Here is a 12,608-nt window from a genome sequence, read left to right as displayed (position 1 = left end):
GCAGATCCCAGGAATACCTTATCTTGGGAGCAGAGCATTAGAATTTTTTTATACGTTCACCAACAAGGTTGTTTCTTGTTTCAGAGATAAACAGCTACAACCTCAGGTAACCAACAGAGCCTGGGTTTCATTGTTTAAAGGGGGAAAAACCCAAACATGTTTTAGTAACAAGGAGTAGATTCAGACATGAATATATATATAAAATACTTAAAGACTATAGGAAATTAAACTTGAAGCAAATCTTCAACAAATTAAAATATTTTTCTGTTGAAGGAAGGGGAAGCAAGCGAGCAACTTACATCGAAATATTAAATGTTCAGTGCATAATTTCTAACAAAGCTTTTCAAAATAAAGCTTTCATTAAAATACTCTTCGGAGCTCAGAAATACTTGCAAACACATCAAAGGGCACAAGAGCTCTATTAATTTATCAATTAAACCCCTTTGATTTTCCATGTCTATTTTCCTACGTTCGCATCCTTATCTTTCACCATATGAATTGGTAACCTTATAAAAACATCCCATGCCAATGCGGGGTGCTGCGCCCCGGCAGCTTCTGTGGGAATCTCGGGGTGCCAGCCGGTTGCCGGCGGTGCTCCCGCTCCCGCACCGCAGCCAGCCCGTGCGGCCAGCCCAGCCCGGCGCTCCTGGAGATGGGAAAAGGCAAGGTACCATATTTTATTTTATTTTTTTTTTTTTTTAGCAGACTGTAAATGATTCCTATTCTTTGCTCCACAGAACATCCGATGTGGTGCCCAATCGGCTGAGAAAGCTGCACAGACGTCAGTGTCTGTGCGTGTGTGTGTGTGTGTGCGCGTGTGCGTGTGTGCCTGCACAGCCAACTGCAGCTGGAACCTCCATTAGAGCAGCCCTATTGATTTCTGGTTCACACTGCAGTTAACAGGGCTAGAGTGCAGGGCGGGGAGGGGGGGAGAAAAAGGCAATGGGGGGAAAAAGATCCTAAAGGCTTAAAAACAGGAATTAACCGGAGGCACATCGGGGTGTATGTACATATGTACAGCACATACATGCTGGATTCCAGAGATATGCCACTGTGCTGTTTGCTTAAAGAACCCCACCAAACCCAACAACAAAAATCCCCAGGCAGAGCAGTCCCCACCCACACCTCACGAAACAGCAGTCTGCCCAGGTTTCAGATCTCGTGCGTGCACGGATAGATGTTTTCTCGATGCTGTTTTTGCACACCGAAGCTGTCCGCAAGATGTTTCTATTTCATCGAAGGACTACAGGAGATGCATGCTTTAAATGGCTCTTTCTCTATGCACGCACTTATCTGTTTGGGGAGGCGGGGGTGTGTGGGTGTGTGTGTGTGTGTGTGTGTGTGTGTGGTGGGGGGTGGTGGGGTGGTGTGTGTGCAAATACAGCTCAGATTCTGTCAAACGCGGTGCATGGAGAGCTCCAGGAAGTTGCTCTGCGTTTACTGGCAGTCATTTTCTCGTGATGCATAATGCACAAGGTGCCATTGCAAGCTGAGGTGTAAAAACGGGGGAAAAAAATGATGGTTGTGGTAGTGGCTGAGCTTTCCTCTTCCTTTGAGGTTTCTTTCCCCGCTAATATCTGGGAATAATTTATAGCTGCATGTTAATATGTTGTCTTGGTATTTCAGCACATCTGCGAAGAAAATCCCTGCAAAGCAAGTGTGTCTTTTCACAATCACTGCATGTCAGTCTGGCAAACTCTAGCTGTGAGCAGTGTACAAGGAAGGGGGGGGAACCCCCCAGCACCGTTATCTCTTTAGGGGGTGGGGGAAGGGGCGACGGTAATACCTTTAAAAAACCGAAAGGCGGTAAGCCATTATTAGCAAAAGCTATATTGAGCATGCCTGCCAGACAGGCAGCGCAGCTCAGCTCTAGTTCCGCCCAGACATGTGCCTTGCCATTTTCATTTTAATCAGTCTGCTCAGGATGGCTGCTGATTCATTTTGCGGGATGGCCCCCTGGGAGCCAAGGTGGAAGCCTGAGGCGAGCTGCTATTGCATCAATGCAGCACTCCACATCAGACACAGGGAGGGGAGGCAAGGCTTCGGCAGCAGATCGAGTTCAAAATACCAGCTTCGCTATTAAAAAACAAACCAGCATCCCCCTCCAACAAATAAAACCTCTGTGGAAATAATAAACAAAAAAAAAAAAAAAAAGGGAAAAACCCAACACCCCTCTCCCCGAATCATTAAATAAAACACAATTAGCAGAGTAAAATCTCTTCTGCTCCTTCCTTCCTCTTGTACCCTGGAATCGCTGGAGCTACCATTTCTTTTCACAGCTCCTCGTTTAAAAAGAAAAAGGACGCTCTCTATTTCTCTATTTACCTGATAACTAGCTGGGGGTGGGATACCTGATTTAGCTGGAGACTTTGATTTGTGGGATTGACAACCTTATTATGCAGTGAGCTTATTATTGATATTATTCTGCTCTCGGTTGCCATGACCACCTTGTGAGAGACATTCAATTTTCTCTCTTCCATCATCATTATCTATGAGGCCATCTGTTGTGGAAAATGAATTCAGCCTCATTTGCATGACTGATAAGCAAATTTTTTTTTATCTATTTAACAGAAGGTCATATGCCGGGGATTTGGAGCTGGTGAAAAAAAAAAAAAAGTGGAGGAAAAAAAAAAGGCATCTCGAGAGGATGAGTGGGAGTGCGTGCATTAGAGGATGTATGTGGAAGTAAAACAGATCCCTCAGGCCTGCTAGCCTATCCTACTGCATTTGTCATTCCTGCCAGGGCGACATTTTTTTCCCCCTAAGCTTCTGCACACTAAAGAGAGTGAGAGCTTTTTCCCTGCAGTCTTCTTCAAGCCCCCCCGATTTTTTTACTCAGTGTTGGTGGGTGTATTTTAATATATATATTTTTTTAATTCCCTGGAACATGGGGTATCTTTTCAGTGTTCAATGAAGAAAAAAGCAGCCTTTTCTGGGTCTCTGTGGTATGCTTCTTACTCCTCATCCTTTCAAAGTTGTAGTAAGCCAGGGTGTTTCTTAACCGTGCTGAAATGTCTTGCTTATGTTTAACTTGTAAATGGTTAACGGTGCAGGTGTGGGCTGTGTTTTGTGCAGGGTGGGGGTCGATTCTTGTAGCTAACTGGAAAGATTATTGTGATTTTTGCAGTCGTTCTGTAGCTTGTACTTAAATGTCCGTTGTTTGCTCTTTTCAAGTTCTTCTGGCAATACTGCTGTGCAGCCGAAATGATATTGGGCTGTAGAATAGCTGATGAAAAATCCTAAAGTGTGTGTTTACTACATGAACGCATAATGTTGCATGCATTAAGCATGTTGTTGTTTATATAAACTTGCTGCATGTTGGACGGTACTTGTTTGATATGGAGAACCGGGGACAAAAACTTCACAGATTGGAATGCTCAAGTCTCCTGACAGCCGAGTACAATTAAATAAAAGATTATAAGATACTATGTTTTTACACTAAAACAACGTTTAAACCAGTGGATTTGTACTTTAAAGGGGAACACTCATGTAAGAGTAGCATTTTGAAAGAACACTCTCTTAGATGTTTCGTATCCATGATAGTTTTTCTTCAAAAAGCTTTGTAAATAAGGGATGGTTAATTCAGTTAACTCTCTGAAAACATCATAGTCTGTACTTCAATTTTAAAATAGTTCAGATAAGTACGACTGTAGCACATGTACATTTAGTGCAAATTTGTTAGTCTTATTAATTTAGTGCTAAAAAGTAACTGAAGAGTGTAGGAGAAAACGACTTATGTTAGTAAAAAAGAAAAGACTTAGTCTCTTATTGGAGAGACATTGCACAGGTTTGCTCCTTTTATTTGTCACTAGCAAAGATTAAACTTAATGGAACAGAAGCATGCCATTTTCTTCTGAGTACTGAACAACGTGCACAGCCTTATCTCGGCAAAAAGGAGGTTTTCTTAAATGTTTGTTTTCTGCAGAAGCAGTGTGTGCATAGAAGTAGAGTTTTTACACGATAAATGCTTTGCACGGTTGACGATACTCCTTTTAAAGACAGGAAGGGAGATATGCAGTGGTCTCTTGCAAATAAATACATTTGGGTTTTATTTATAATCTACGGGGAATCTCTTTTTATATTTTGTACTTGCAACGGAGAAATGGTCGTGGGTGCTGAACGTCAGGTGGAGAGAAGTTTCACTTTTATTGAGGTCAGCTAGAGACCAGAGCTCTGACTTGTCTACATTGAGTAACTTACTCTAAATTACCTGGTTCAAATTCCTCTTTACTTGTTTTAGAGAACACTCTGCCACAGGCCTAGCATTAACTTGTCGCGGTAATCTATTGCTGGTGGCTGTTTAAGGGGTGCTCTCTTCTCCCACCCCCTCCGGTTCCAGAAGGAGTCTCTTTCTCGGAGCTTTTTAGGCAGGGGTAAGGTTGGAGACTCCTTTGGCATCGGCCATGTTTGTCACGCCCGTGGGAACGCGCGCCGGCAGTCAGGCGGCGGGGCCGGCAGCGCAGGGGAGCCGGGGGCCGGCAGCGCAGGGGAGCCGGCGGCGGGGCCGGCAGCGCAGGGGAGCCGGGGGCCGGCAGCGCAGGGGAGCCGGGGGCCGGCAGCGCAGGGGAGCCGGGGGCCGGCAGCGCAGGGGAGCCGGCGGCGGGGCCGGCAGCGCAGGGGAGCCGGGGGCCGGCAGCGCAGGGGAGCCGGGGGCCGGCAGCGCAGGGGAGCCGGCGGCGGGGCCGGCAGCGCAGGGGAGCCGGCGGCCGGGCCGGCAGCGCAGGGGAGCCGGCGGCGGGGCCGGGCTGCTGGCAGCGGCGCCCCCGGCCCCCCCCGGGCCCCGGCGGCCAGGACCGCACGCCGGGCGCTCGCAGGCGCCTGCAGCGCGCCGAGGCTGAGGGCCCCGCCGCATCCCCTCCCCCGCCCCGCACTTGACTTGTCGGCGTCTCCCGAAGGCTCGTGAATGAAAGCTGGCAAACTTCGGGAAAAGCCCAGCGGAGCGCACAGCCGGTTCCCTTCCCCTGCCCCCCGAAAGTTAATTACCGAGCTTGCCTGGATGCCTCCTTGCCACCCTGGCATTTGACTGCTGCTAATTCGCTGATTAATCTCATTAACGTGATTATAGCCGGATTTGGAGCTGGCTGCCATTGTTCGGCGGACAGCGCTATTCAGCCCCGCCGCCTGCCGCCCCCTCAGCGCGGCGGTGCTCGTCCCGCGGCGGCGGGGCCGGGCCGGGCCGGGCCGGGCGGCGGGGAGCGGCGGGGAGCGGCGGGGCGCGGCGGCAGCTTCAGCACCGGGAGCTGTCCGTGGCCGGCCGGCCTTGCCGCCCGCTCGGCGGCTCCCGGCGCCCAGCGGCTCGGCTCCTCGGGGGCAGAGCGGGGCAGGCTTCGCGCCTTCGAACGGGGCGGTGGGAAGGCGGCTGTGGCGAAGCACCGCACCTCCGCCTTTGAGGACTTCTTCCTTTCTTCCAAAAGCTGCCTCCGCGTGCATTTTGTTTTCCCGGAGAGATCCACGGGGCAGCGTAGTTGAAACAGCACTTCCCTGCAGCCGTGCGGTGTAACTCAGAAGGCGAGGGACATTACAGGTGTTGCCATACTCAGCCAGACTTCCTCCTCCTAGTAAAAGAGCGCTTTGTTGAGCTAAGTGCTTTCATTTATCTTCTTTTTGTGCGAATAAACAACGTATTCGGCTCACCACCTCAAAATTACGTTTGCCCTCACCAGCACTACTGTGCCTAGGGTCTTTCCTGCGTTTGCACTGCAAATCCCCGTTTTCCGGAGTTTCACAATAGGAAGCATTTTATTGATTGAAACTTGATCTGGAAGATCTTTTTAAGGTTTCATTAGACATGCAAGTGACTTTTGCGGTCTTCAGTCGCAACAGTATTTTATATTCAAGTTTGCGGGTTAGCCGGTTTTAAATCAGACTAGGAATAACTTCCTTAAAGTAAGGCCCTTCACATAGCATTAGGGCCTGGTCTGCTCTGCCCTATTTGGCATTTTGGCTTTTATTATCTAGAAGTTACATTGTTATCATTTAATAACTGCCAATTGCACATGCGCAGTAACTTTTTTTTTTTTTAAATATCTTCTCTTTCATTTGTATTCTTTATGAGCATGACACTGTACTGGAAACTGAAGCCACACATTAAACTCTATTGTGTGAAGGATTTGCCAGGATGAGCAGTGAACTCCTGCAAATCACTAAATTAAAAATACTTTTAACACAAAGTGTCCTGCTGAGGAAAAGGTGGGATCTGCTAAAGAACACACTACCTTTTAAAAGATTTGAGTATAGTAAATGTCAGTGAAACCTCTGCAGCCATTGCAATCTATGGATAAATAATAATTTACGTTCAAAACTGACGAAGTGCACTGAAACGGGAAAAGTCTCTTGCTTTTTTTTCACTATACGTTTGACTTTCACGTAGTTTTTCAGCCACTGACACCATATTCTTAATAGGGTTTCCTATTTTCTTTTCATTTCCTTTTCTTCTCATTTCTTTCCCACCCAAAATCAAAAGCCCAGTGAGTAAAGTATTGTCTCCTTAACTGCTCTAGAGAACTATACGTTTAAAGGATGTATAAAATAGGACTGTATAGGAACAGGTTTTAACAGTGACAGCCACAATATGCAGGCCAATTAAGGCTGCTCGTTAGCGGGTATATTCTTGTAATACTCCTGTCAAGCTGAAATTGTACTCCCTTATTGACAGTAGTGGGTTCGTCTGATGCTTGAATTCTGCTTTCTGTGTTCGTCTAACGTTTCAAGTCTCGTTAGAAACTGCTATCAGCGAGAAAGTAAAAGAAAGGGAAGGTTTTCAAGCATACTTTACCTGAAATTTGCTAACCTGGCTAACTTAACCTTCAGGAAAAATACTGTGCTCTCATTAACGCTGCTTAAACATGACCTGCATCTCCTTTCCCCCATGGATAATGCGCGTTGACGAGACACAAGCTGGGGGAGGGAGAACCCAACCCACGACATTAAACCCATACCCTAACGTCTTATGGAGGATAATTAGGCCAATGAATCACCAGTCTCCCAAATTTTTTTTCACGCTGGTCTTTTTGTCAATGTTTCTAATTTATGCAGTGTGTGTGTCGTGTGTGTGTGTCGTGTCCCTCCCCCCCGCCCGGTAACTCTCACCAGTGCAGGATTTGTGTACATTCTGCCCCGATTACAGCAAGTATTGGTTCTGCCTTCAGTGGGAGAAGCACCGGGCCACTTCTTTGTGTCACCCCCAAGGCTGGACAAGGTGCTGAGGGTTTTTTTTTCCCCAGCTAAATCGCCTTCAAAAAGTTTGAAAACACCTCCCATGATATGCGTGCCACGTAGTCGCCTTGGCTATCTTACTGAGGCTAGCCAGGACCGAACACAGGGAGGTGAGCAGGGGGAAAAGACAAGCCTCGATTTCTGAAGCGCGAGTACCGTTATCCAGAGATGCTGCACGCAAACCTCGCCTTAGAAAACGAGGGGACCCCTCTGCAGGGGTGCAGGCACCCCGGTACGCGTACGGGGCCCCCTGGTCGCCAGCTCTGCCCGCGCTTCTCAGGCTGCATCGACTGGGGTGGAAAAAACCCGCCCCGCCATGCCCTCGGCCGCCCCCCCCCCCCGCGGGCCCGCGCCCCGCCCCGCCCCCCCCCCCCCCCCCGCGGCCCGGCCGCGCCTCGGCCCCGGGCAGCTCCGCGGCTGCGGGCAGGTGTGAGCAGAGACGGCGGGGAAGCGTTAAGGGGGGGGGAAACCCCAACCAAGGCAGGAGCGAGGTAGAGATGGGGGGCGGGGGAAGAGACACGTAAGTCCTTTTTTTGCTTTCTGAGGGAAACACTGCGTTTTCCACCGAAAGCGTGGAAGTCGCGAGGGCTCTGCTATTGTTAGCCCCTTGCCCAGCAGGGACTCTCCTCTGAACCCCTGTGGCAAACTGCCCCCCCCCCCCCCCCCCCCCGGCCATCGGAGCGCGGCTGTGGAGCTGCTGTGGTGGCGCGGGGTGCCACGGGCGGGTGCGCGGAGCCTCGCCTTCCCTTCAGCCCGCAGTGAGATTCCCGGCAAGGCTGGATGGGGCGGGAAGGGCCACCTCACCGCGACCGACATGTCGGGGCTCCACGCGTCAGGCAGCGGGCTTGAGGGGTTCCCTCCCGGGGCTGGAGGAGGGTGTTCCGTCTGACTTTGGGGTCGGTCTCCCCCGCCTCAGTGGCGGCCGGCAGGCTCTGCCCGCAGCGAGCATCACCGCGCAGGGCGAGCGGCGGCGGGGCGGGCGGGCGGGGTGCGGGGCGGCGGCGGCTGCAGCAGCACAATGGCAATAAGGAGGGCGAGGAAACCGGCGGGCGTAGGGGCTGTACGTGTGCGCTGGCCAGGGTCCTCGCCGCACGAAACGCAGCCCGCCCTGCGGGGACGGACGCTGAGGGCGGGCTTCTGCGGGGCAGCGGCGGGGAGGCGGCGGGAGGCGCGGCGGCGCCCGGGGCAGGGGCCGGGGCTGAGCCCGCGGGGGCGTGCGGAGCCCTGCCAGCGCGGGGGGGGGGGGGGGTGCCGCCGCCTCCGCGTAAAGATCACAGCCTGTCACGCTGCTACCGAAATGACATTTCGGGGACGGGTTTAAACGAAGCGACTCCCCGCTGGCAAGCCGCTCCCGTCGCAGGGGCATCCGGCTGCCCGGGGGCGAGCCCCGCAGGGAGGCTGCCCGGGGGCGGGCGCACGCCGGCGGAAAGCCTCTGCAACAGCGTTGCAGGGCGGTGCGGTGCCTCTGCCCGGTTATTGTCCGTGCGACACGTTTGGCAGCGCGGGCCCTGGCTAAGCGGAGGCAGCGAGAGCCGCAGACTCCACGCCAAATTGCTGGGGAAAGCGCTGCTAAGGGGCACAGGCAGATGTGGCCCTGGTTGCGTGCGAGCCCTTGTGTACGTTTGGGCTGCTGATCGCAGGGAGTTGAGCGGCGCCAAGCCGCTCGTGGGGGAAGGCCGCCTCATCTTCTCCTCTGGAAACAGAGCGTCTCTTTTGTTTCAAAGGGGAGAAGATGGTGTGAGGCGGTAAAATAAGCGAGGCTTCAGCAGTCCAGCTGGAGCGGTGCCCCAGCGGCCAAGCAGTGGTGGGTTTCAGGCGTTATTTCCTTCCAGAGGTACATTTAGAGGCCTGATTATTGGGGTTTTGCCTTTTCGTTCCCTTTGGGGGGGTGCTCTGTAGCGGAGACACCATTTCACGCCAGCAGCAGCGGCAGGGGAGTACTTTCGGCCCCCCCCCCCCCCCCCCCCCCCCCGGGCGGCTGCGGCGCTTCGGCGTTCCCCGCTCTTCGGCGGAATACAGCGCCGGCGCGGCGCCCCCCGCCGCCGGGGAGCCCGTCCCGGGGTGCCGGGGAGGGCGCCGAGCGCGGCCCGGCCCTGCCCTGCCCGCCTCCTGCCGCGCCGGCGGGGGCTGGGCCTGCGCGGCCGCGGCGGGCAGCTGCAGCCGCGGCGCGGGCGGGAGCCGGTGCGCGCCGCGCTGCCGAGGGGACGCGGGCTGAGGCGGGGTAAGTCGGCGATCTGCTGGGGAGCTGCTGCGGCGGTGCGGCCTCGGAGGGAGCTCGGGCTGGATGCGTGCTGCGCTGCCGGGGCTGCCTGCGGCCCCTCGCCTCTCCGCTGCTCTTAAATGGAGGTTACAGCTCATCCGTCAGCCACAGAGCTGCACGCATGCCCATCTTCGCAGCCTTCGGTGGTGGCAACTTATTAATTTCTGCCTTCGACTTCAGGCCCGTTGGTTTCCTGTCTGAAAGCATTATTACTTTTGTCCATGTGGCAAAATAATTAGCATACAGATGAGAAGGGACCCTGCCTCTGAGCCTCAGTCGCAGGAGAAGATGTGCAGTGGAAAGTTGATTGGATGAATGGAGAACAAATGGTGGGCGTTCAAAAGCATTAGGAGAGTTTTGTTGTCGTGGAGCAGGTTTGTCAGTTTTCTGGGTGAATCTCGTAAGATGGAAGGCAGGGTGGCTGGTGCCGAGACGACTGCTTGACAGCCTGTGGCCTACTTGGAGGTGCACGTTTGGACTGCATGCGTAGATAATTCATTTGGACTACTTTGTTTTGCAATTCTACGACTTTTCTCTTTGCTATTCCCTCCAGGTAAATATGTCCTTTTATCGCCGTTGTTGTTTGCAGGGCACTTTGCTGTTGTTCACAAAGTGATGGAAAGTTCAACTCTCTGGGCAGTTAACAAAAGAATAGCCGGGTTTTGTACTTCTCCTCTTCGCCCACCCCAGCTCCTCAACACCTCCTGCGCCCAGAGCTGGGGGAGGCTGAGCAGCTCGGGGCCCGATCCTGCTCTCCCTGAAGTCAGCGGGGACTTTGACATTGCTTCCAGTGAAAGCGGGATCGAGCTCTCAGTGGTTGCTGTTTTAATAACGACTGCTAGAAATGTCAGGTTTCTGCTCCCTATTTTCTAGAACAATGTGGGCAGACCTGTAAGATCAGCAGCTACTGTTTCAATGAAAGCCCAGATGTGATTAGTTTTGATTGGTGTGGTATGGCATTTTCTTGGCTGAAAGGGAAAAAAAATGCTTATTTAACACAAACTCACTAGTAATGCTAAAAACTGAAGTTATTGATTGACAAATTACTAGTGATTCTCTCAGCCCCAATATCTCCGTTATATATGTGTCCTTATAAAGGCGCCTTTACTGAAAGGAGAAAACAAAAGAAGAAAACAAACAAGCTATCTTTGAATTACATATTTTTTTGCCAGATAATAACACTGAGTCAGACTGGAATCTCACTTCTCGAACAGAGCATCCATTGATAGGCATTTCTTATATAATTCTGATGCTGTGTATAAAATATGGGGGGCTTTAATGTTTAGTTATATTTGCTTTCTTTTCGTGTAGTCGTTTAGGAATATTTTTATCCAATTTTAATGATTCTTAATCTCCTTAAAAATGGTGATTTTCATTTTAACTGACCTAATTTTGAAACTGCAGTTAAGGTTGAGGTTAAGTAGAAATTATTATCCTTTAATTGTCTTTACATAGTTCTTGTGACTATTGTAGAACAGTTAATGAATGATTTGCTTTAATTTGAGAGATGTGGGGGTTTTTGTTACCTTTAATTATGTTGTTTTGGAGAACAACAGCATACAGTTTCGAACGATGTTTAGTTTTTACCTCTCTCCTTTTTTTTTCCAATTGACATTTCAGTTTTGTGTAATAGTTTATTTTCAGAAATTAACAGATAAAAGTCTTTGTCATATCACTCTGCAAACAAACAACAAAAAAATATTGGAACAAACTGTTAACCCTTAGTAGGCAGTTAGCAGGTACTCCTGATGATTTATCAAGGTTCTTCAAGTTTGGAATGATAAGGTTAAACTTGGTGGTGTAGTCTGGTGAATATATGTGTTTATACTTGTTTGCAATATGACACATTTAAAAAACAATTGTTATGGCAACATAACACTCTTAACATTAGAGATACAGAGTGATGTAAGACTGTATGCAATAAACCAGGATTTTTCACTGGGAAAAAAGTAATTATATTTTTTTAAAAACTACATTGATTTATCAAGTGAAACAAAGAGAAGAGTAAATTACTACAATGAGTAAATGCAGAATTTGGTACATTTTAAACTAACCTAAGAGTAGATTAAATTTTGTATGCATTTTACAGCCTGAACTTTCTGGAGAGTGAATGTTCTCCCCCCCATTATTTTAATCAACAAGAGCAATAGTTAAATTCTAAACACTTGCAGTGGTTTCTTTGTTTTAGATTCTAATACCTAGTTATATGCCCACATTTTCAAAAAGGGCATCAATTTTATCGTACTAGTTCTTAGTTCATAGTATGACTTTGTTGTTTTACTCTACAATCTTGTATCTTACATATTATAGAATTGAGCAACTGTGTGTTTGGAGACAAAGACAATTAAGAAAGAAGAGGAGCTACTTCATTGTATTCAGAGGTGTATTATTTCTCCAGATTTGTTAAGGACCATTTCTGAGGGTCTCTTTTTTCCTGTTCTTTTCTATTTTTTTTTTTTAATTTTTGTGTTGAGGAGATCAGTAAGATATGCAAAGGAGTATTTTGATTACATACACATACATGCATACACATATGCGGCAATTTATTATCTAAGCATAGAAACTTTGCCATATGAATGGCAAAAAAGGTACTGTTTTGAAAACTGTTCTTCTGCACCAGTCAGGCTTTTACATGGACTCCAACAGAATGAAAAGATAATTCCCATCCATCAGCATTTCCATGGGAAATCAGCATATGCGTTTCTTTTTTAAGTGCATTGCACAAGCACATTTATAGGACAAAGTTCTCTGTGTTAGAACCTATTTCTTGACCAACTCTGAGCACAGTCATTGTTTTGTTGAGAGATTCAGTGGTGGAAAAGTACTTTGATATTAAATACATGTACAACACTGAATATCCTTATAGAAATACTGAATTTAATATCAGTTTGCCTGAACTTGATAAATGTTTGCATCATGTTGATCAACTTTCAATAAAGATGCGAAGTTCTTGATAGTATAGTACCAGAAAACTTTATGGCTGTAGATTACTTACTGACCTTTTCTTTCTCATAATAGGAGTGATGAGAAATCCTAGTAAGATTATCAGTGATGTTTTAAACAGAAGTGAAGCCAGATTTCTATGGAACGAAAATGGGTGCAGACCAAATAGCATCATCTTCTCCACATATCC

This window comes from Pelecanus crispus, chromosome 3, assembly GCF_030463565.1.
Source record: "Pelecanus crispus isolate bPelCri1 chromosome 3, bPelCri1.pri, whole genome shotgun sequence".
NCBI classification, from domain to species: Eukaryota; Metazoa; Chordata; class Aves; order Pelecaniformes; family Pelecanidae; genus Pelecanus; species Pelecanus crispus.
Note: the sequence above shows the minus strand (reverse complement) of the source record.